We start from the raw sequence: 24,053 nt of genomic DNA on the forward strand, positions 1-24,053 counted from the left end.
ACGAGCAGGCGGGGATGGACGGGCCCATCACGCAGCCGGAAATCCAGATGGCTATCTGATCCCTCAACCGCGCTAAGACGCCAGACATGGACGGGCTACCAGTGGAGTTTTACCAGACATACTCTGCCACCCTAGTGCCTATCTTGGAGAAAATCTATAAGATATCGTATGAGTCGGGTCATTTACCTGTCTCGACGATGCAAGCCCTAGTTACATCTATACCCAAGCCTGGCAGGGATACCCTTGAACTGACTAATTATAGACCCCTCTCGATTCTATCCACAGAGTACAAGATACTCAGCAAGGCTTTTGCTCTAAGGCACAGCTTTCCAAACTTTTCATGTTGGTGACACACTTTTTTGACAATCTTTATTTTGTGACACGGTAATGTGAGCGAGCCCGAACCTCCTAAGGGGAGTTCGGGCCTATTATTCCCCCGGGAATTTTTAAAAATACTGGGCAAATGGTGCATTTTCAAGCAAATTTGAGAAAGCAAGAAAGTTAATAAAGCAATTGTGAATCTGGTCTAACACAGACAGTGACTGGCAAAAATGGGTGTAAGAAAGGTTAGGTTTGTGCCTGAAAAGAATATAATCATGCACACTGCAGGTACTGATCTCCAGAAAACACAACACATGAACCGCAGAAAATGTTTTTCTTCTCTTGCTCTTTCTCACAGGCGGGCCTTGGCTATATGTTCCCACCATCACTGATCTTCCGGTAAGAGCACCAATCACAATCAAAGAGTTGAAGCAGCCATTCTTTTCACACTTCACCCTCCAACAACTTCCGGTTCTCTCGAGTTTAGTTGCCCAGTGATGGTTTAAGTCAGACATAGCCACTGTCAATGTACATTAGGATCACTATGTCCCCATTTCTATAGTTTTACGTAGAGAGAATGTGGCATAACAGCTAGGGCGGTCGACCTCGAAGCTGGGGAACAGAGTTTGAGTCTCGGCAGACACGCTCAACATTCTGTGATTCTGGGCAAATCACTTAATCTCCGCCATGCCTAACAAAAATTAATGTGTCCGTCTGTAACGTAACTTGTGCTCATGTAAAGTGCTCTGATACCTTTGGGTATAGTTTGCGCTATATAAAACTCCCCCCCCCCAAAAAAAATACAGAGCACCTGATGAGTCTGGGTCAAAAATATCACTATGGTTTGTGCATCAACTTCCCAAATCCTAACAGTAAATGTCTAAAACGGAAACCTAGTTAAAATAGTGGCATTTCCTGAATGTCTTCATTGGAAGAAGGGATATAGCTGGAGCAAGACCACTAAGAATTTGAAGAAAGACCTCCTCTTAAAAATAACAAATTTTGGATTGGGTTTTATTCCACGTTAAGATCAAGAGAGATGGCGGATGTAGCAGACATCATGCAGAATTGAAGTGGCAAAACGCAACCTACCTGGCCGTGAAAATTGATTACCAAGCAATAAAATAGCCAGACGTACCACATATCTGTATCAGAAAATCAAATTCCGCATCACCTTTTGCCTCCTTTTATAACGACAATGGCAAACTTCAAAAGTAAAAAATAAAATATATGAAAAAATAAAGCATGAACATGAATTCTATGGCACAACCTATGTCTAAAAGGCAAGCGTAGGTGCAAGGCGTAAACCAGTTTTGTGAGCTTCATTGAAAAGGATGTTATGTGATTTTTTTAATAAGTACTTAGTTTGAATTGCAGCTCACGTGAATCACATGGCTATAATACTAATGGAAAAATCTTCATTGTTCAAATTTCTCATAAATAAACAGTACTGGCCCTACCCCTATAGCTCCCCCTTTTCATTCTCCTCTTCCCCTCCTGCCCATTTCACTTTGGCTATGTACACCCACCTTTTTGCTATCTCCTTTCCACTTCTTGCAAAAGGGTGCACCATGATTAACCCCTTATCACATGCCTGCTCTGTTCAATACTCCACAACATATCCTCCCCAACCCACCTCTTTCGTACCCTAACCCTCTTTCTGCTTACTTTTCTTTGTTACTGTTTTGCATTTCTTGGAGTCTATTTTTCTTTCTCACTTTTCATTCACAGTAAATGTGCTTTAAAACACTTGGCTTTCACTGCTCTCTTTGTTTCTGTGCATCTTGCATTGATTTTCCTGAACTCGACATGGCGTTGTCCACCTCTCCACCGTCGCTCAGCCCACACCCCCTCATGGAGGTCTGGTTTTGTCAAAGATTAGCAGATGCTATTTGTGGTCAGCACAGACCATAGCCAGCCGCTTTTGTCCATGACCACAATTTAAAGAAGGATGGGGTACTGTTGAGTCCCTGAGAACAGCAGTCCATTGGAAAGCGGGTGCTCCCAGACGCACCATAGGGGTGTTACGCACCAGCCCAGGCTCCGAGGCGCTATTCCAAGGATGTTCAGGGGTTGTGTTAAAGTTGCTAGGGGAGGTAGGCAGCCTGGAAGCCCTGCCAGGCAGGTGGCTGTTTCATCATGGGGCGCCGGCGAGTGACTGGTGAAGAAGGCCTCCCCTCATAATAGGTAATAAATTATGCCTCCTATAAATGTAAAAGCGCGCCCGGTTTTAGAGTTTATATTGGTTTAGAAAAAATGTACTTTCAAATTTGACATTAAAGAGAGCAAGAAGTTAAAATGTCAAAAAGCGTGTGTTGCACACACCATGCTACACAAAAGACACAAACACGAAGAATGCGCAGTGCACTTTAAACATCACACTTTTACATGGCCTTCGAATAATGCCAATGGATGCATGGCAGTTAAAAATACGTTAATCAGAGTCGATTTACTGCCTGTAAATCCCTGTAGCCACCGCCTATATCAGCAAAACTTATGAAGCTAGCGACCTTGTGACAGCCCTAACTCAGTAATTGTTAGCACACAATCAAACCCCTGCCCTCCTCCCATCTTCCTCACACCTCTTGCAATTGCATCACAACGACCCCAGCCCCCCACAACAATCAGTTTCTTTCTGCAGTCCCAGTCATTCGATTACGGCCAGCAATGCGTGTGACCCTCTGCAGGCCCCCTACCCCGCCCCTGCCTCTTCCACAGTGAACTGCTTCTCCACAATATATTGTCTTCCCTTCTCCAGCATGCAAGTGACCATTTTTCCAAGCAGCTTCACGTTATTAAAAGCAGCTGAAACGGTCTTTCATGATTTGTGAAATGGGCACGCTTCAGTTTGCACGCTCGTGGAAGTTACAGTGCATGCGCACATCTTACAGGGATCACTGCTGGTGTCATACCGCGACACACCCTCCGTTTGCAGGCGACACAGTGGGGTGTCGCGACACAGAGTTTGGAAAGCTCTGCTCTAAGGATACAGACCCAACTCCCTACCCTGATACACTCAGACCAGTGCGGATTCCTCCCGGGTAGGAGTACCTCCAAAAATACGCGGAGACTCCACGCCCTCATGTCTGCCACACCGCAGGACCTCCCCCAGGCTGGCTGTATCGCGCTGGACCTCCGGCAGACGTTTGACTCCCTGTCGTGGACGTTCATGTTTGAAGTGTTACGACGTTTTGGCTTCCCAGAGACTCTACTAAAATGGGTACGGCTATTATATACGGACCCCACGGCCAGGGCACGTACTGGTAGATACATCTTGGACAGTTACTCAATTCACAGAGGCACCCGACAGGGCTGCCCGCTGTCGCCCCTTTTATTTGTCCTGACACTGGAACCCCTAGCTGTAGCCCTAAGAAGGTCGTGTAGATAGGGTGGGTATCTCCATTGGGGGGGGACACATCATCTGATATCGATATATGCTGACAATATCTTATTGTACTTCCAGGACCTGGACGGGGACCACTCGAACACAGTAAACGTCTTTGACCGTTTTGAAGCCGTGTCTGGCCTAGCCGTTAACCCTGCAAAATCTATAGGCTTTTATTTTAGGGTACCACAAAACCCTCCTCATATTCCATTCGGCGGGTACCAGATCCCCATAGCCCAGACCACATTCAAATATCTAGGCGATAATGTTTATAGACTGCCTGAGGACCAGATTGAGGGCAATGTACTCAGGGCCATTAATAGTCTCCGTAGCAGCGTGGGGTTTGGACGTCCTTGCCCCTGTCCGTCATGGGTAGAATTGCCGTCTCTAAGATGGTCATGCTCCCTCGCATGTTATACTACTTTGTCAACCTGCCGGTTCTCCTTCCGCAACAAATTTTTAATACACTAAACACGATATTGATTACTCTCATCTGGGGCTCTGGGCAGCGGAGAATCAGTCTCCGGAAATTACAACTCGGCACTAGACTGGGCGGCCTCGTAGTGCCGGACCTCCGTGGTTACTATTATGCCAGCCAGCTCCAGTGGCTGACACGATGGGTGGCGGGCAGGAATCTCCACGAGATTGACTTCACAACAGACCGACTGGCACGCGGTGAACTACATTCTCTATTACTACCTAAGACCAAGATCCCCTGGGACTTCCATCCTCTGCTGTACACAGCCCTGATGTGCTGGCGGAAAGCACTAGCATACACGTCTGAGACCAAGCCTTACGCGGACAATGTCCCTCTGTTAGGTATCCCAAGACCGCAGAGACGACTGACCCACCTCCACCCAGGGTTGCAGTCTACGGTGTGAGTGGACACAGTAGGAGGCCTTTTTCGGAGATGACACGCTGTTGGACCATGACTCCTTTCTGCAAATTACTGGGACTCCTCCGCGTTTATATATTCTAAACGCTACAGTATCACACTACATACGAGGTACATGGGCCCCACAGCGGATTAAACCTACACAGCACAAATTAGTACACCTACTCTATTACATGGGGGCAGGAGGCCACCTGGTAAGTTGGCTCTACACTGGGATCAGGGAGCACACAGCCATATCTCTTACGGCACTCAGAGACACCTGGACAATGGACATGGGGGAGGCTCTAACAGATGGGGCCTGGAAGATTATCCTTGAACATCCTAGGAAGGTGTCCAGGAATGTTAAGTTTAAGTTTATACAGACTATGATACTACATAGGGCGTACCTCACCCCTCAAAGGCTACATAGAATGTTCCCGGACTCTCCCCACTGCTGTCCACGTTGCAAGACAGATGATGCCGGCCTACTTCATATGGTATGGGCATGCCCACGATTGCGGAGATACTGGGGAGATGTTTGTCATTTATTACGTACGGTCACAGCCCTGCAAGTGTAAGAAGAGGCGTTATACTGTTTGATAGGACACCGGAAATGCCCCAAACACCATAAGGCTCAGTTGAAGTTCCTCGACCTATCCTTGCTGTTGGCAATTAGAGCTTTAACCATGAGGTGGAAGTCTGCTAGGCATCCAGACCTAGAGACATGGCGGTCTGATCTGTCGAGGTGGGGCAGAGCGGAGGGTACTGTTCTGCGTAGGGAGGAAGAGAAACGACAAAAGAAATACCCAATTACGCAGATCTGGGAGCGGATGCTGCTTGATTTGGAAGAAACTGAGCTGCTGCCGTCACAGGCAGACAATTCGTAGATACGAATTATATAGAGGAGGGCTGTGAGGGTATCGGATAAGGAATAGGCCCCGAATGATGCACAGGTTAGTCAGCAAAGTACGAGCGCAATATCCCATGTGAGATCGTTTCCGCGCCAGGAAATGTCGCCCTTTAAACAGAGAGACCAGGAGATGTGCGAGATGAGGTGGGGGGAGTTGGGAGGGATGGGAAATTGTTGAGGCTTAGCTTTCCTAGGCTCGATGCTATACACCTTGGATGTAACATGATGCGGTGCAGTGGACTGATCACCTCATAACTGATTGTCGCACTTTCTATATACTGATCAGTGATCTCCGAAATGTTGCAGTAGCAGTATTGTGAAATAGTTCTCACCCAAGTCTGGTTAAGTCTATTGCGGCAGAAAAGACAAAAGACTGCATCCTGTTGGAAAGCACAATTGAATACTGTGATATATTATGCAGTTGCAAATAAAGAGTTTTAAAAAAATAAAAAATGGTACTTCCTGATGTGTGGGGAGTGCAGGGTCGAGTTTGGTATGTGCGAACTCGTGAGATTAAATGCTGCGCAATGGTGTGCACGGATGTATTGTGTCTAGTGTGGAAGAGCCACTTCTAGAAGTTGGCATGTCTGTGCAGTGAATGTGAATTGACTATCTGGCTTGTGATTGGCTGGAGCTGCCTGGTGTGCCTGGCTCCAGGAGTCAGGATGGGTCTGCCCCGGTGGTGAATGGAAAGATCTGCATGTTGATAGGAGGGGGGAGTGCACCTGGGACCTGAATAGGGCTGGGCTTTCCCTCCACAATGCTGGCTCCACCCCCTGTGGTGTGTCTGATGTCCCTGACCCACCCTGTGAATAGGCAGAGGGGCTGAGCAAAACAAAGTGCTCAAGAACCAGCTGCATCTGGTTCGCCCCTTGCCTGCACCTTTGAAAACAAAGAGATTTTGTGTACAAAAGAGGGGCTGTGACCCCATGATGATGTTCTTGTTCCTACTTGAATCTACCAGGGTGTGCTGCTGCTGGGGCCCAGGGGAAGGCTTGCCTCCCTGGGCCCTGCCCAGCCCCTGGATGCCTGATGGACTTTCCCTGGAAACCTTTGCCTGTGTTTCCCTGCTTGCAGACTTCTGGGACCCTTTCTTTACCTTTGCCCAGGCTTGTTGTACCCTAAGCGCCCTGGGATCGCTTTTTAAGGAGAAGGCTGGTGACTTTGCCCTAGCGCTTAGAAAGCACCTCTATTTTGAGCCTTTGCAGCTCTGGGCTGCTGTCTAGGGATTCCCCCCGTCATGGCCACCTATTTTAGTCCTTTTTGAGATCCTTTTTGCGGGTGCCCACCCCGCTTATGTGGAGTTCCTGAATGCAGGTGCCTACCCTGCGTCTTCGTTTTATTTTGTACTTAACGCGGGTGCCCACCCCGCTCATTTGCGCCTCAAAGGGGGTGCCCACCCCGCTGTTTATTTTGCTCACAGAGGGAGCCTACCCCTCGTTGTGCCACGAGTTGAAAATCACCGCTTCCGCCCAGCCGCGGCCGCCCGGAAGTCCGGCAAGTCTGCCTGTGACGTGGGCGGGGCCTGCGGCTGCGCCGGAAGAAGCGCAAGAGTTGCGGGGCTCCCATGAGCGAGGGGGAGTCCCGGAGGAAGAATGAGCCCGGAGCCCCGCAGGCTCCATTCCTAAGTCCCGGTCCCGAGACGGGGGACCGGGTGAAGTGTGGCGCAGAGGTGAGGCGGGGTTCCCATCCGGAGGGAGAGCCCCGCAGGCGCCAGCAACAGAGACCAGGAGGAAACGCCGTGTCCGCCACCGAGAGCCGGTGAGTCTAGACGGCCAGAGGGGAGGGGGAGGGGGAGGGGGCCAGCGTGAGGCACCGCGCTAGGTTCCTTGGATTACCCGAGCAACCCCCGCTTGACAGTGGGGCTTCTCCAGCGATAGGGGGCATGTGTATTTTAAGAGCCCTGTGAGGCTCCAACGTTTCCAGATGTGCTTCAAGGGCCCCCGTGGGGGTCCCAAGGCCCCGTGGGACCATGCCGCCCCTGAAGGGCATTTTCTCAGCTGCCCCATGTTGACAGGGGTCCGCTGCGATGAGGGGCATGATTGTTTAAGAAACCAGTGTGCACCTGGTGGCATAGTCGCTTACGGAGTCAGAGTGCTCCTAGGACATGTGGTGATTTTAGAGCCAGATGGCTCCAGGGGGCACAGTCAGTTGTCCTACGGGCTAGTGAGAGCCCATGCCGCAGTTTACAGAACCCAGCATGTAGTGGGCAGCTGCAACGTTTAGGCATTTATTTCAGGGGACAGGTGCTTTTGGACTCAGGAGTGGGACGCACTCCTATGCCCCTACCTTAGCCTTTCACAGCTGCGCAGCACTTAGTGCCAGCTGCAGCATTTAGGCCCCAGATCATTGTCCCCAGCTGCCCAGCAAGTAGCGGGCAGCTGCAACGTTTTGGTTTGCCCAGATGGCGCACCCCTGACTGGCGCTGCATCGGCAGCGCCCCTGACATTCTGGACACAGGGCATTTGAGCCCCTTCTTGATGGCCAGTTGGCCAGGTGGGCTGGTATGTGTATAGGGCGCAAGGCCCTAATGTGATTGATGTGCTCTAAGTGTGGTGATAGGAAATGTAATACATTTAGTATGTTTAGATGGTTTTACCTATTGAGGTTTGCGTTAGTGAGATTGTACTTCATTGTGATTTACGCCCCTAATGTGAGTTAGACTTAGGAGGTAGGGTCTAATGTGTTTAGACTAGTGAGAAGAGTACATAATGTAGTTTATGTTACAGGTTGAGGTGGAGTACAGTGATTACCAGTAGTTGCTGGTTGTAGGTTTATGATCTATTTTTACTTGTACCAATTTCTGCTACGTGTTGACCCTGACAGTGGCCCACATGGCCTTGTCCTTAAATAATCCTGTTAGACCTGACATCATTGGCTTGAGTCTCTCCTCCGGTGCAAGTGTTCCCTATGTTAAATTACTGTATTGATTGAATTCCATGTTTGGCTTATTTGGTTTACTGTCAGTCCCTAGTCTAGTGCACGCGGAGTGCCGGGGCTTGTAAATACAAACGCTGCAAATGGGCTTGCAGCACGTGTTGTGCCACCCACACGAGCGGCCTAGTAAAATTATGTCTACAGGTCTGTCATTGCGAGACCTACGTGCAGTCTCGTACTATCACGCAGGCTGCGCAAGTACGCCTACTTGCCAGTCCTCCAAACCTTCCCTTAACTTCATATTAGTCACCCCTATGGTAGGCCCGAGAGCAGGGTGCATTGTAAGTGTAAGGTAGGACAAGTCTGACGAGGTTGGCCTGTCCTAATAGTTCACTACCGCCATGTTCGTACTTCACTATCGTAAGGTCGCCTGCTCTCCGTTAGTTAGAATGGGCCGCCGGGATATTTATCGGTATGATCCTAGCTGGCTCGGGGAGCATGGTGCAATGTCGAGTTTGGTATCCCTGAACTCGGAGTTTGATAACGCATCAGTTTGGTGAAGGACTGGGCTATTCTAAAACCCAGCGGTGCCAGGGGACAACACCTGAAACCTTCGTGGGTTACCTGTTCCGGCGTACAAATCACAGAGACACGGGACACTTCCTTCGGCGTCAAAGATCAGCGTTTATTTACTGCAGGGATACAGAGATCGCAAGAACTACACGAAGTGTAGGTTCTGAGAGACTGCTTCAAATTGCAAAAGTGGATCGCTCCTTTTATACACATTTTCGTCATTGCACAACATGGTGAACAAAAGGTTACAACTCAGTTCCCACAGTAAACTTCAAAAGGGTTGCATTCATGTTTTCAGAAGCCCGGAACATAATTACAGTAGCATCGCCGGTTCCCAACTGTAAAAGCACGCTATCTCCACATTAAGCACATTCCATTCTGGCTGTAAACGAGTTAAGAAAAGGAACAGAAACAGGTGCAAGGAAGACAAGGACAGACAACAGATTGAAAAGAGTGTAGGGGCAATATCGGAAGCGTGATCGCAGGATCAAAGGATCCGAGCCTAATGCATGCACGGCTGAAACAATAGACCGGCACGGCAAGATGAGCCTTGAGCGGAGCCATCTGCGTTTGCCGTGTCATCCCCCTAGTCATAAAGACACACTCAAAAGGATATGCGTCTTCCGCAAGAGCTTGGGAAACCCAGGGTCATGAAGCAGACATTGTCCGTTCGCTGGCTACGTGAGGGAAAGAAACAAAATGGATGCCGTATCTAAAATGGAACCCGTGGGTTCAGATGAAGAAACCCACGAATAAGGCAAATGCTGCGTAGAGTAGCGAAAACGCGTACACCCACTAAACTCGTCATTTGCGGTTCATAGATACCAAACTCGTCCATATTCGTACAGGCCCAAAACGTCATTACGATTCTCACGGAACCTCATTGGGTGGATGGTTTTTGGACTCTGGGTTTGAAAATAGCACTTTTAGAAAGTGACTATTTTCTTGTCTAACTATTTCTGGTTTCTGCTGGTTTGGTGTGTGCGTGACAGGGGCTGGGTGGCTCCCGAGTTCTGAATGAATCAGTGTGGGGTGAGTGGTGCATTTGCCTTGAGAGTAGGGGAAGAGTAGCTATTGATAGCTGGCCCTGCCCGATACAATGCTGGCTCCACCTCCTGCCGAGCGACGGATAGCTCTGCTCCTGCCAGTGACAATACTGGCTCCACCTCCTGCTGGGCGTCTGAGGACCTAGCCCTGCACCGTGAATCGGCCAGGTGTCACCACCTGGCTACACCCACCACAGACCCGGAATGAGGGGGAGTTCCCCTGCATGGACAAAGGGATCAGAGCCGAAAAGGGGTATAAGAGAAGGACCCCTGAACCAAGACTTTAGATCATTTCTGACAAGGAACCCTGAACCAAGGACAAGAAGCCTGCTGATCCAAGGACTTGCCTACCCCTTCTGCCAGAGTGCTGTTTGCTGGGGGGAATCCTGCAGTTACTTCTTTATTTTTGCCAAGGAACCAGGAGAGAGGAACTGAGTGTGAACTCTCGAACTTTGCCAAGGAAATCTCCAAGGGCTGGAAGAGTGCCAGCCTCCTGTTGAAGTCACAGGGCTAAAGGACGTCACAGTTGCTGAAAGTGCTTGTCGCTGGAATCTGAGAATCCAGCACCTCTGAAAGAATCCAGCAATCCCGACGCCGACGGACGTTGCCGAATCCAGCTCGACATCGTGAGTAACGGCTCTAGTGTCCCGCTTCCTCGACGCCGGGCCCGATCGACGCCAGTAGCGACGCCAGTGAGTAGTGAGTTCGGCTCCAGCCCCAAGTGACCTCGTGTCGGCACCGCCGCTGATCGCATCGACTTCGAGCCCTTTCGACGCCGTGAGCGCTGCTCACTCTTGCAACATCGTCATCGACATCGACGACTACTGAGGCCTGATCGACCCTGAAGACGGGATGCCGGATTGCTCGACGCCGCGGATCATCGTGTGCTTCATTTTCCCAAGGTACTGTGTTGTTGGGGGTCTGTGTGACTCCGGGCTCCACGTAGCGCTCCTCGCGGTCGACGCCGAACCTGTGGATTAACTTTGCCTCGATGTCGTGTGACTCCTGTGTGGGTTACATTGTTGCCAAGAACTGTGATCTAAAGAAGAAGAGTTGCTTTTGTATATAAAGACTTTTTGTGCTAAGAAGAAACTACGCTTGAACTATTATTTTTCCTTCCAAGAGTATTTATTAAGATTGTGGTATATTTTTGTCGTTATCTGGTCTTGTGCTAAGCCTTATATAAACATTCGTATTTTTATAATACTACTGTGTCGTGTCCATTTGTAGTGTCTTCACTTTATTACTGTATGTGGTCGTAAATGCTTAACGTACTGCCTCTGAGATAAGCCTATCTGCTTTGCCAAGCTACCGAGGGGGTGAGCAGGGGTTATCTAAGTGTGTGATCCCCTTGCCCTGACTAGAGGAGGTGAGTCCCTATTTGTCAGAAGTGTATACCTCTGCCAACTAGAGACCGCCGAGTCTAACATTGGTGGGTCAGCGGTGAGGATTCGAACTTTGCGTTTACGACCCATGTCCAGTGATTAGTGTACGCTACATAGTGAAAGCAGACAATAGCGCAGCCACAATCTATTTTGGTAGGATTCTATTTTTGTTCTCCGCTTTTCTGAAACTTGATTTTTTTTTTTTTTAACACTGCCAGTTTTGACCATGAGTGATGCCCGAGTCACTACCCCTGTTGTTGCTGTGGAGGAATTTGATAGAGAAAAGATCAACGAATATAGGTTACATGAACTGAAATCCTTTTGCAAGCAGCGGGGTTGTGGGGTCGCTTTCTGAATGAGGGGAGAGATACCCTGTTAGATATTCCTATGGAGGATAGGATGTCGTATACTCATATGAAAGATGCTTTAATGCTTTAATGTTGAGGTATGGCCTGACCCCGGAGAAGTACAGACAAGATTTTAGAGAATGTAAAAAGTTGCCTGGTACGATGTGGGTTGAGTATGTGTCATATTTTTGCAGAGCCATGGATGGTTGGGTAAAGGGCAGCAAAGTGGAAAGTTACGAAGCTCTTTATGATTTGTTTGCTTGGGAGCACTTGTCGAATAACTGTTTTCCAGAGCTGTGCCAGCACCTTATTGATAGCAAGATATCTAACCCTAGAAAACTTGCGGAGGAGGCGGACCGCTGGGTCAGTACCAGGGTCCACAAGGGTCCAGTGGGGGACTCAGCCAAAGGTGGGCAGGGTCCCCAGCAGATGAGTGGAGGGGACAAGGGTAAACAGAAGGAGTCCCAGAAAGGGCCCCAAAGTAATCCCCAAGGGAACCAAGGGAAGGGTTCCCAGCCTCCCACTGTGAAAAAACTCGGAACCCCAACAGGTAAACCTGTTCATAGGGGCCCCATGACCTGCTACGTTTGTAAGCAGGTGGGACATCGTTTTTATGATCCCCAGTGTCCCATGAGGGACTCGAATGCACCACCACCTGCATCCCCCGTCAGTTGGCGAGTGTAGCCCTGGGAGGGGAGGAGATGGTTGCCCATGGTGGGAGGGGTCCCGCAGAGATGTCCCTGGTCTCGCTAGGAGAATGGTCCCGCCACCCCCTCTGCCTAGTAACACTAATAGATATAGGCAGTGGGTGACCATTAATGGCCATAGAGTGGAGGCTCTCAGAGACACCGGAGCGAGTGTGACAGCTGTCAAGTGTCACTTGACAGTGTCACAGTGTCACTTGGTGTCCAGAGAGCAGGTGGTTCCTCACGCATTCTACCCCGTGATAGCTGCCGACAACTCCCAGAAAGAGTGTGAGGTAGCTCAAGTTTCCTTTGAATGGGGGGGGGGGGGGTTTCAGGTACTCTTCAGGTTGCTGTGCGGCCCGCCATGCCAGTTGATTGTCTCCTGGGCAATGATTTGGAAGACTTCCCTTGGGCTAAGGTGGAGCGAGCATCGCATTTGAAAATGTTGGGTGTGCCAGAGTGGGTGTGTGCGACCACTCGATCGATGACAGCGAGTAAGGGTGTTGATGGGGTCCCGGAGCCTGAAACAACGGCCTAGGACCCAGCTGTGAAGAGAAGAGGCAGGAGGCGCGGGAAACCGGCCCCCACTGTTCCCGTGGTCCAGGAGGAGGTAGACCCTGAGGGGGATGCCCTGGAGCCCACAGGGGAACAAGTTGCTGAACTGGGAGACCTACCCGAGCTGACCCATTGGCAGCAGGATGGTGGTCCCTCCAGGGAAGAATTTTGTGCAGAACAGAAAGTGTGCCCTTCTCTTGTGGGAATGAGGCAGCAGGCCTCAGCCCAGACCGCAGGTGATCAGTCAGGATCACATTTTGTCTACTGGGAGAACAACAACCTGTATAGCGAGCCTAAGGCTGCTGAGCCTGGGTCAGCCCGTGTCCTGGTGGTACCCCAGCGCTTCAGAGCCTTCCTACTGGGTTTGGCTCATGACGTTCCGTTAGCTGGACATCTGGGGCAGGACAAGACCTATGACTGGCTTGTCACCCATTTTTATTGGCCTCAGATGAGAAGGGATGTAGACATCCATTGTAAAACCTGTCACACTTGCCAGGCAAGTGGGAAAAGCGGAAGGAAGCAGAAGGCTCCCCTCCAACCTTTTCCAGTCGTCAGTACCCCCTTTGACCGTGTGGGGATTGACATTGTTGGGCCCCTGGACCCCAAGACAGCCCTGGGCAACAGGTTCATCCTGGTCTTGGTGGACCATGCCACACGGTACCTGGAAGCCATCCCTCTCCGAACAGTGACGGCCCCCGTGGTGGGACGGGCGCTGATGGGTGTTTTTTCCCGCATGGGGTTCCCCAGAGAGGTGGTGTCAGACCGTCGCACCAACTTCATTTCCAATTATATGAAGTCTCTGTGGAAGGAGTGTGGGGTAACTTACAAGTTCACCACTCCTTACCACCCTCAAGGTAATGGGCTGGTTGAGAGATTCAACCAGACTCCTAAAAGGCATGATCATGGGTCTTGAAGAACCAATGAGGCGTAAATGGGACGTCCTCTTGCCATGCCTGCTGTTTGCTTACCGCGAGTGGCCGCAGAAGTCTCTAGGGTTCAGCCCCTTTGAGCTTTTGTACGGGCACCCGGTAAGAGGACCTTTGAGTCTGGTCAAAGAAGGCTGGGAGCAATCTCCCAGGAAACCTCCCCAGGATATATACAGTTACATTCTGGCCTTTAGGAACCAGACTCGGCGCTTCAGAGATCTTGCTCTTGCAAATCTGGAGGCCAGCCAGGAAGAGATGAAGCGGTGTACGACCGGAATGCCACTCTGGTCGAACTTCAGCCTGGTCAAGAAGTTTGGGTCATGTCTCCTGTGGAGCCTTGTGCGCTCAAGGACAGGTGGACTGGACCGTTTAAGGTTGTGGAGAAGAAGAGCGATGTCACCTACTTGGTGGACTTAAAATCTCCCAGGAACCCCTTGAGGGTCCTGCATGTCAACCGGTTAAAGCCCCACTTAGAGAGGTCCGAAGTGGGCATGCTCCTCGCTACAGATGCCGGAATGGAAGAGGAGAGCGAGCCTCTTCCTGACCTCTGTATGCAAAGGAGCAAGACGGGTCAGTGGATGGTGTGGTCCTCTCTGACACACTGACCCTTGAACAGCAGCAGGATTGTCGCCAATTGCTGGGACAATTCCCTGATCTGTTCTCCTTAATACCTGGTGTCACTCAGTGGTGTGTCCATGACGTCGACACCAGGGACAGCCCTCCTGTGAAGCACAAGGCTTACAGGGTGACTGACAAGGTCAGAGCATACATTAAGGAGGAGGTCTCCAAAATGTGTGCCTTAGGGGTGGTTGAGTCCTCTAGCAGTCCTTGGGTCAGCCCAGTGGTCTTGGTCCCGAAGGCTGCAGCGCCTGGTGCTTCACCCGAACTACGGTTCTACGTGGATTACCGAGGACTCAATTCAGTCACAAAGACTGACGCGCACCCCATCCCCAGAGATGATGAGCTCATAGATTGGTTGGGGGCTGCCCGGTACCTTAGCACATTTGATCTGAGGTCTGGGTACTGGCAGATCGCCTTGACTGATGGGGCAAAGGAGAGGTCCGCATTCTCCACACCAGATGGGCTCTACCAGTTCCGGGTTATGCCCTTTGGGATGAAGATTGCCCCTGCCACCTTCCAGAGGTTGGTCAACCAGGTCTTGGCTGGACTGGAGGATTTCAGTGCCGCCTACCTGGACGACATCACAGTGTCCAGCGCCAGTTGGGAGGAACACTTGCGCCACCTCCAGGAAGTGTTGTTGGCCCTGCGCAAAGCAGGCCTCACAATCAAAGCCAGTAAGTGCCAGATTGGGCAGGGTTCCGTGGTGTACTTGGGGCACCAAGTAGGGAGCGGCAAGGTGGCCCCCCTGCAACCCAAGATTGATACCATCCAGGCTTGGGCACCGCCCAAAACCCAAACGCAGGTGAGAGCCTTCTTAGGACTCACGGGTTACTACAGGAGGTTTGTCAAGGATTACGGTAACATTGTGCACCCCTTGACGTCGCTGACTTCCAGGAAGCAGCCGCGAAATGTGATTTGGACTGACGCCTGTCAAACGGCCTTCGACACCCTCAAAACTGCAATGTGTACGGCACCCATACTCCAGGCACCCGACTTTTCTAAAGAATTTGTTGTCCAGACGGACGCTTCAGAGCATGGCGTGGGGGCTGTTCTAGCTCAAGTGAATGAAGAGGGCTGAGACTTACCCGTAGCCTTCATCAGTAGGAGGTTACTTCCCAGGGAAAAGAGGTGGAGTGCGATAGAGCGAGAAGCATTTGCTGTGGTCTGCGCGCTGAAGAAGCCAAGACCCTACCTGTTTGGGACTCACTTCCGGGTTCAGACAGACCACATGGTTGATGCAGATGAGGGGTGAGAATCCGAAACTGTTGAGGTGGTCCATTTCCCTACAGGGGATGGACTTTACGGTGGAACACCGCCCTGGTACAGATCACGCCAATGCTGATGGTCTGTCCAGATTTTTCCGCCTTAGTGATGAGGACTCCCTAGGTTAAGGGTAGTTCTCCCCACATTTCAGCTGGGGGGGGGGGGACACGTGTTAGACCTGACATCAATGGCTTGAGTCTCTCCTCCATTTTTTCTGTTTGCCTCCTCTGGTTACGATGTTTTTGCTGGTATATCGCTCTGGGCACTGTGCCACTGCTGATCAGTGCCACGGTGCAAGTGCTCCCTATGTTAAATTACTGTATTGATTGAATTCCATGTTTGGCTTATTTGGTTTACTGTCAGTCCCTAGTCTAGTGCACGCGGAGTGCCGGGGCTTGTAAATACAAATGCCGCTAGTGGGCTTGCAGCACGTGTTGTTCCACCCACACGAGCGGCCTAGTAAAAGTATGTCTACAGGTCTGTCATTGCGAGACCTACGTGCAGTCTCGTACTGTCACGCGGGCTGCGCAAGTACGCCTACTTGCCAGTCCTCCAAACCTTTCCGTAACTTCATATTAGTCACCCCTATGCTAGGCCCGAGGGCAGGGTGCATTGTAAGTGAAAGGTAGGACAAGCCTGACGAGGTTGGCCTGTCCTAATAGTGAACTACCGCCATGTTCGTACTTCACTATCGTAAGGCCGCCTGCTCTCCGTTAGTTAGAATAGGCCGCCGGGATTATTATCGGTATGATCCTAGCTGGCTCGGCGAGCATGGTGCAATGTCGAGTTTGGTGTCCCTGAACTCGGAGTTTAATAACGCATCCGTTTGGGTGGATGGTTTTTGGACTCTGGGTTTGAAAAATAGCACTTTTAGAAAGTGACTATTTTCTTGTCTAACTGTTTCTTGTTTCTGCTGGTTTGGTGTGTGTGTGTGACAGGGGCTGGGTGGCTCCCGAGTTCTGAATGAATCAGTGTGGGGTGAGTGGTGCATTTGCCTTGAGAGTAGGGGAAGAGTAGCTCTTGATAGCTGGCCCTGCCCGATACAGTGCTGGCTCCACCTCCTGCCGAGAGACGGATAGCTCTGCTCCTGCCAGTAACAATACTGGCTCCGCCTCCTGCTGGGCGTCTGAGGACCTAGCCCTGCACCGTGAATCGGCCAGGTGTCACCACCTGGCTACACCCACCACAGACCTGGAATGAGGGGGAGTTCCCATGCATGGACAAAGGGATCAAAGCCGAAAAGGGGTATAAGAGAAGGACCCCTGAACCAAGACTTTAGATCGATTCTGACAAAGAACCCTGAACCAAGGACAAGAAGCCTGCTGATCCAAGGACTTGCCTACCCCTTCTGCCAGAGTGCTGTTTGCTGGGGGGAATCCTGCAGTTACTTCTTTATATTTGCCAAGGAACCAGGAGAGAGGAACTGAGTGTGTACTCTTGAACTTTGCCAAGGAAATCTCCAAGGGCTGGAAGATTACCAGCCTCCTGTTGAAGTCACAGGGCTAAAGGACTTCACCGTTGCTGAAAGTGCTTGTTGCTGGAATCTGAGAATCCAGCACCTCTGAAAGAATCCAGCAATCCCGACGCCGACGGACGTCGCCGAATCCAGCTCGACATCGTTAGTAACGGCTCCAGTGTCCCGCTTCCTCGCCGCCGGCCGCCGGGCCCGATTGACGCCAGTGAGTAGTGAGTTCGGCTCCAGCTCCAAGTGACCTTGTGTCGGCACCGCCGCTGATTGCATCGACTTCGAGCCCTCTCGACGCCATGGGCGCTGCTCACTCTTGCAACATCATCATCGACATCGACGACTACTGAGGCCTGATCGACAACAAAGACGCGACGCCGGATTGCTCGACGCCGCTGATCATCGTGTGCTTCATTTTCCCAAGGTACTGTGTTGTTGGGGGTCCGTGTGACTCCGGGCTCGACGTAGCGCTCCTCGCGGTCGACGCCGAACCTGTGGATTAACTTTGCCTCGACGTCGTGTGACTCCCGTGTGGGTTACATTGTTGCCAAAAACTGTGATCTAAAGAAGAAGAGTTGCTTTTGTTGATAAAGACTTTTTGTGCTAAGAAGAAACTACGCTTGAACTATTATTTTTCCTTCCAAGAGTATTTATTAAGATTGTGGTATATTTTTGTCGTTATCTGGTCTTGTGCTAAGCCTTATATAAACATTCGTATTTTTATAATACTACTGTGTCGTGTCCATTTGTAGTGTCTTCACTTTATTACTGTATGTGGTCGTAAATGCTTAACGCACTGCCTCTGAGATAAGCCTATCTGCTTTGCCAAGCTACCGAGGGGGTGAGCAGGGGTTATCTAAGTGCGTGATCCCCTTGCCCTGACTAGAGGAGGTGAGTCCCTATTTGTCAGAAGTGTATACCTCTGCCAACTAGAGACCGCCGAGTCTAACAAATCCCATGTGAATATTGCCCGTGCCAGTTGGCACAATGTATATTGGGTGATTACTTTCTGATGTGTTTTTAGAATACAAAAGTTATTTTTATATAACCTTGTGTCGGGTTCCTTTTGAAGTGTGCCTGGGATGTTGTTGCTGTGTGCGTGCGCAAATGCTTTACACATTGCCTTCGGCATAAGCCTGACTGCTCATGCCAAGCTACCAAGGGGGTAAGCAGGGGTTATCTTTGGCATGTAACTCCCTGGACCTGACAAGAGTGGTGGTTTCTGCCTGGCTTTGGTGCAAGCCTTAGCCAACCAGAAATCCCAGTTCTAACAGGTGCTTATTGTTTTAAGCACTAGTTTACTGTTTAAAAAAATCATATCTCAAGTTCTACTTATTGGATTTTTGTTGTTTTGGTCTTGTTTCATTTATTAAATTACGAGCCATTTTTTAGGTCTCGGCTTCGAGACCTATTGTCACAGAGTTCGCTCTCAACAGAGACAGAGCGGTGCACGAGCGCCGATTGCACATCGTGGACGCGCACGCCGGGCCTCCTGGAGCCGTGCACATCTCTTGCTCCACATTCACACTCACGGAAGCACACACTCACGCACGCACACACACACACACACACACACACACACACCCTCCCTCTCTGCCCACTCCCTCTCTGCCGCCCCCCCTCTACCCCCACTCAGCGGGCTCTTTCCCTCGCAGTGGGTCAGTCATGGCAGCAGGCAGACTCAGTGTCTTCTCAGGCAATCTTCAGCTGATGTGCACGCCCACGCTGGTCTCGTGCGCGCCCGCCACGCTGTTTCGCGCCCGTTGATCCTCAGCTTGTTGCTTACAGCCAGTGGGTTGAACTTGAATGTACTCGACAAAATATCCTTATATAACTAAAAATTGAGCATCATCTTCATCTCACGTTTGTAAAGGTAACCATGAACACCAATTGTGTTAAAATATATTGAATGCGATAGATCACCTTCCACTCGCCCATACATATACTTTAAATTCCTTATTGATTATGTATTAGAACAAAGCAACGCAGAAGATAATTTTTGGTTGTCTGTGGGTGGGGAGATGGGGTTAGCACTCTCTGCCCTCTTTTCCTATCATTGACTCTTTGGCGCTTATAGGAAAAACCCAAGCTGCTTATACTTTAGAGGAATTCTGCATAAGGATTATTATAGAGGGAGTGCAGAGTGCGCACAGTTCAGAGTGCGCAGAGTGCAGAGTGCGAAGTAGTGAGTGAGCAGAGTGAGTGAGCAGAGTGAGTGCAGAGTGCAGAGTGCGCAGAGTGCAAAGTAGTGAGTGTTAAGAGTGTGAATGCAGAGTAGTGAGTGCAGAGTAGTGAGTGCAGAGTGCAGAGTAGTGAGTAGTGAGTAGTGAGTGCAGAGTAGTGAGTAGTGAGTGCAGAGTAGTGAGTGCAGAGTAGTGAGTGCAGAGTAGTGAGTGCAGAGTAGTGAGTGCAGAGTAGTGAGTGCAGAGTAGTGAGTGCAGAGTGCAGAGTAGTGAGTAGTGAGTGTAGAGTGCAGAGTAGTGAGTGCGGAGTAGTGAGTGTAGAGTGCAGAGTAGTAGTGAGTGCAGAGTAGTGAGTGCAGAGTAGTGAGTAGTGAGTGCAGAGTAGTGAGTGCAGAGTAGTGAGTGCAGAGTAGTGAGTGTAGAGTGCAGAGTAGTGAGTGTAGAGTGCAGAGTAGTGAGTGTAGAGTGCAGAGTAGTGAGTGCAGAGTAGTGAGTGCAGAGTAGTGGGTAGTGAGTAGTGAGTGTAGAGTAGTGAGTGTAGAGTAGTGAGTGTAGAGTAGTGAGTGTAGAGTAGTGAGTGTAGAGTAGTGAGTGTAGAGTAGTGAGTGTAGAGTAGTGAGTGTAGAGTAGTGAGTGTAGAGTGCAGAGTAGTAGTGAGTGCAGAGTAGTGAGTGCAGAGTAGTGAGTAGTGAGTGCAGAGTAGTGAGTGCAGAGTAGTGAGTGCAGAGTAGTGAGTGTAGAGTAGTGAGTGTAGAGTAGTGAGTGTAGAGTGCAGAGTAGTGAGTGCAGAGTAGTGAGTGCAGAGTAGTGGGTAGTGAGTAGTGAGTGTAGAGTAGTGAGTGTAGAGTAGTGAGTGTAGAGTAGTGAGTGTAGAGTAGTGAGTGTAGAGTAGTGAGTGTAGAGTAGTGAGTGCAGAGTGTAGAGTAGTGAGTGTAGAGTAGTGAGTGCAGAGTAGTGAGTGCAGAGTAGTGAGTGCAGAGTAGTGAGTGCAGAGTAGTGAGTAGTGAGTGTAGAGTAGTGAGTAGTGAGTAGTGAGTGCAGAGTAGTGAGTGTAGAGTGCAGAGTAGTGAGTGCGGAGTAGTGAGTGTAGAGTGCAGAGTAGTGAGTAGTGAGTGTAGAGTAGTGAGTAGTGAGTAGTGAGTGCAGAGTAGTGAGTAGTGAGTAGTGAGTGTAGAGTGCAGAGTAGTGAGTAGTGAGTAGTGAGTGTAGAGTGCAGAGTAGTGAGTGCAGAGTGCAGAGTAGTGAGTGCAGAGTAGTGAGTGCAGAGTAGTGAGTGCAGAGTAGTGAGTGCAGAGTAGTGAGTGCAGAGTAGTGAGTGCAGAGTAGTGAGTGTAGAGTGCAAAGTAGTGAGTAGTGAGTGCAGAGTAGTGAGTGCAGAGTAGTGAGTGCAGAGTAGTGAGTGCAGAGTGCAGAGTAGTGAGTGCAGAGTAGTGAGTGCAGAGAGTGCAGAGTAGTGAGTGCAGAGTAGTGAGTGCAGAGTAGTGAGTGCAGAGTAGTGAGTGCAGAGTAGTGAGTGCAGAGTAGTGAGTGCAGAGTAGTGAGTGCAGAGTAGTGTGTGTGGAGTGCAGAGTAGTGACTAGTGAGTAGTGAGTAGTGAGTGCAGAGTAGTGAGCAGTGAGTGTAGAGTGGTGAGTGGTGAGTGGTGAGTGGTGAGTGGTGAGTGGTGAGTGGTGAGTGGTGAGTGGTGAGTGGTGAGTGGTGAGTAGTGAGTGCAGAGTAGTGAGTGCAGAGTAGTGAGTGCAGAGTAGTGAGTGCAGAGTTGTGAGTGCAGAGTGGTGAGTGCAGAGTAGTGAGTGCAGAGTAGTGAGTGCAGAGTAGTGAGTGCAGAGTAGTGAGTGCAGAGTAGTGAGTGCAGAGTAGTGAGTGCAGAGTAGTGAGTGCAGAGTAGTGAGTAGTGAATGTAGAGTGCAGAGTAGTGAGTAGTGAGTGCAGAGTAGTGAGTAGTGAGTGCAGAGTAGTGAGTGCAGAGTAGTGAGTGCTGAGTAGTGAGTAGTGAGTGTAGAGTGTAGAGTGTAGAGTGCAGAGTAGTGAGTAGTGAGTGTAGAGTGCAGAGTAGTGAGTGCAGAGTAGTGAGTGCAGAGTAGTGAGTAGTGAGTGTAGAGTGCAGAGTAGTGAGTAGTGAGTGTAGAGTGCAGAGTAGTGAGTAGTGAGTGTAGAGTGCAGAGTAGTGAGTGTAGAGTGCAGAGTAGTGAGTGCGGAGTAGTGAGTGTAGAGTGCAGAGTAGTAGTGAGTGCAGAGTAGAGAGTGCAGAGTAGTGAGTAGTGAGTGCAGAGTAGTGAGTGCAGAGTAGAGAGTGCAGAGTAGTGAGTGTAGAGTGCAGAGTAGTGAGTGTAGAGTGCAGAGTAGTGAGTGTAGAGTGCAGAGTAGTGATGTTGGACAGGCCACATGACGGGCCGCTCTCCCCCGGCTCGACCAAGCCCGAGCCAGTCATACAAGCACCACACACCACCATTGCACGTCCTACGTCCCCTCAGGGACACCTGCCCTCAAGCATGATAACCTCGTGGGTCCGATCCACGGCCGACCCACGCGCCCAGCCCGGGCCGCCATCTTGGACACTTCGCCACGAGGCCGCCTGGCCCCCGATCGACCTCAACCCTGGGCCTAGCCCGGCCTCAGACATTCCGGCACCACCCTCCACCCAGGAGGCGAGCGAGCTACTTGGCCAGTCAAGGGGAGAAAGAGGTGTCGATGGTTCTCCCCCGGCCAGTGCCGCTCGCCCATCGCCTCCCCGGGCGCTGGCTCCACCCCCCTGCTGGGTGTCTGGACTCCCTCATCCCGGACCTCCCGACCTCCAAGTGCGAGGGTCCGGACATCAAAGCACGCCAGCCCTATAACTGGGGCAGCTCCAGAACAGGAAGGCAGTTGTATCTTGGAGTCGAGAGACGAAAGAAGAACTCATCCTGGACGGACTACTGGCGCTGCCGTAGCTCTGTCCTGTGCACCATCATCCTGCCTGTTGGCGCTGCCACAGCCGTCGTAACCTTCATCCTTCACCGTCGTCCGGATCTGCTGGCGAGGCCGCGGACCGTTGTAACTGTCATCTGCATCGGGACCTGCTTGGCTTCTCCACGGCCCGTCGACCATCCTTCATCCATCTCGGGACCTGCTTGGCTCCTCCACGGCCCGATCAGCAACCACGCCGAGCTCGAGGATTGAGAGCTATTGAACTCATTGGTAACTAAGACTGTCCCGCTACCCTTTTCCTCAACCAGAGATCAGAACCGAGGGGACCCCTGAGTCCAGACCTCCTTGTATTATATCAACGTAACCTAAGAAGTGCATATAAAGTCTCGTTAACCTTCAATCTTGTGTGGTGTCCGTCTGTGGGGGGGAAGTTACTTATCTGTACAGTCGTTGGAGACGGCTCTCCCTGGAGACCTCTCCCCGTAATCTCGGCCGACCCTCCCGGTCCGTCTAACATTGGTGGCCAGCGGCGCGATCCGAATCACCGCATAACGTACAGAGAGTAGCTCACCCCACAACGAACAACAATGTCGACTAAAGAGAGCGGATCAACTGAGAAGTTCCAAATGGAAAAGCTAGAGGAATACAGCCATCGTGAACTAAAGCAGTTCTGCATCGAACTAGGTATCGCTACCACCGGACTAAGTACCAAGGACGATTTTAAGCATGCCCTAGAATCTTGGGCAGAGACCGGGGATGTCGAAGCCCCGGAGCAAAGCACCGCGAAAAAGACCAACACGGCCCCTGAAGAGCAAAGAACGGGTCTCTCGCAAGACGAGATCCAAGAAAGAGAAAAAGCCCGACTACACGAACTTGAAATGGCCCGACTCAAGATGGACATAGAACTCAAATTGGCCGAGCAAAAAATAAACTTAGAGCACCTTCGCCTCCGAGAAGAAAGAGAGGAGAAACAGAGGCAAAGGGAGCTCGAGGAAAAAAGACTAACGTACGAGCACGAGCGGAACCTAGCCGAGATCAACCTGCGCAAACAGAATAAAGAATTAGGGGTGCCCGACAGACCGTCCACCCCCGGGACCACGGACAAAAAAGTGCACATCCCCAAGGATGTGGTCCGAGAATATTTTCGAGAAGACGACATCCAGCAATGGTTTAAGGCATATGAAATCGCGATGACTGCGCACCGGATCGATAGAGCCGACTGGGGAGCCGGCCTATGGGGCAAATTCCTCAATGAGGGCCGCGATACTCTGTTACAGCTCCCAGACCACCAGATGACCTCCTACGACCATATGAAAGCGGCCCTCCTCACTCGCTATGGCCTCACGCCCGAGATGTACCGTCAGAGGTTCCGAGACTGCACACGCATTCCAGGTACAACTTGGGTGGACTATGTAACGTACTTCAGCCGAGCCTTCGAAGGCTGGATCAGAGGGAACAACGTCACGACCTACGAGCAGTTGTTCAATCTGATGGTATGGGAGCATCTGTCCAACAACTGCTTCATTGAACTACGCCAACACCTCCTCGACAGCAAGTTAACCGATCCCCGGCAGCTCGCAGCCGAAGCTGACCGGTGGGAGATCACCCGAGTGGGCCGGAATGGGTCCTACGAGCAGAACAGGAACAACAATGGTCACCACCGATCCAGAGGAGGAGGAGGGGGCCAAGGACGAGGAAGAGACAACACTCCGGCCGCCCCCACTACCAG

Source organism: Lissotriton vulgaris, chromosome 6 (genome assembly GCF_964263255.1).
Source record: "Lissotriton vulgaris chromosome 6, aLisVul1.2, whole genome shotgun sequence".
Classification (NCBI taxonomy): Eukaryota; Metazoa; Chordata; class Amphibia; order Caudata; family Salamandridae; genus Lissotriton; species Lissotriton vulgaris.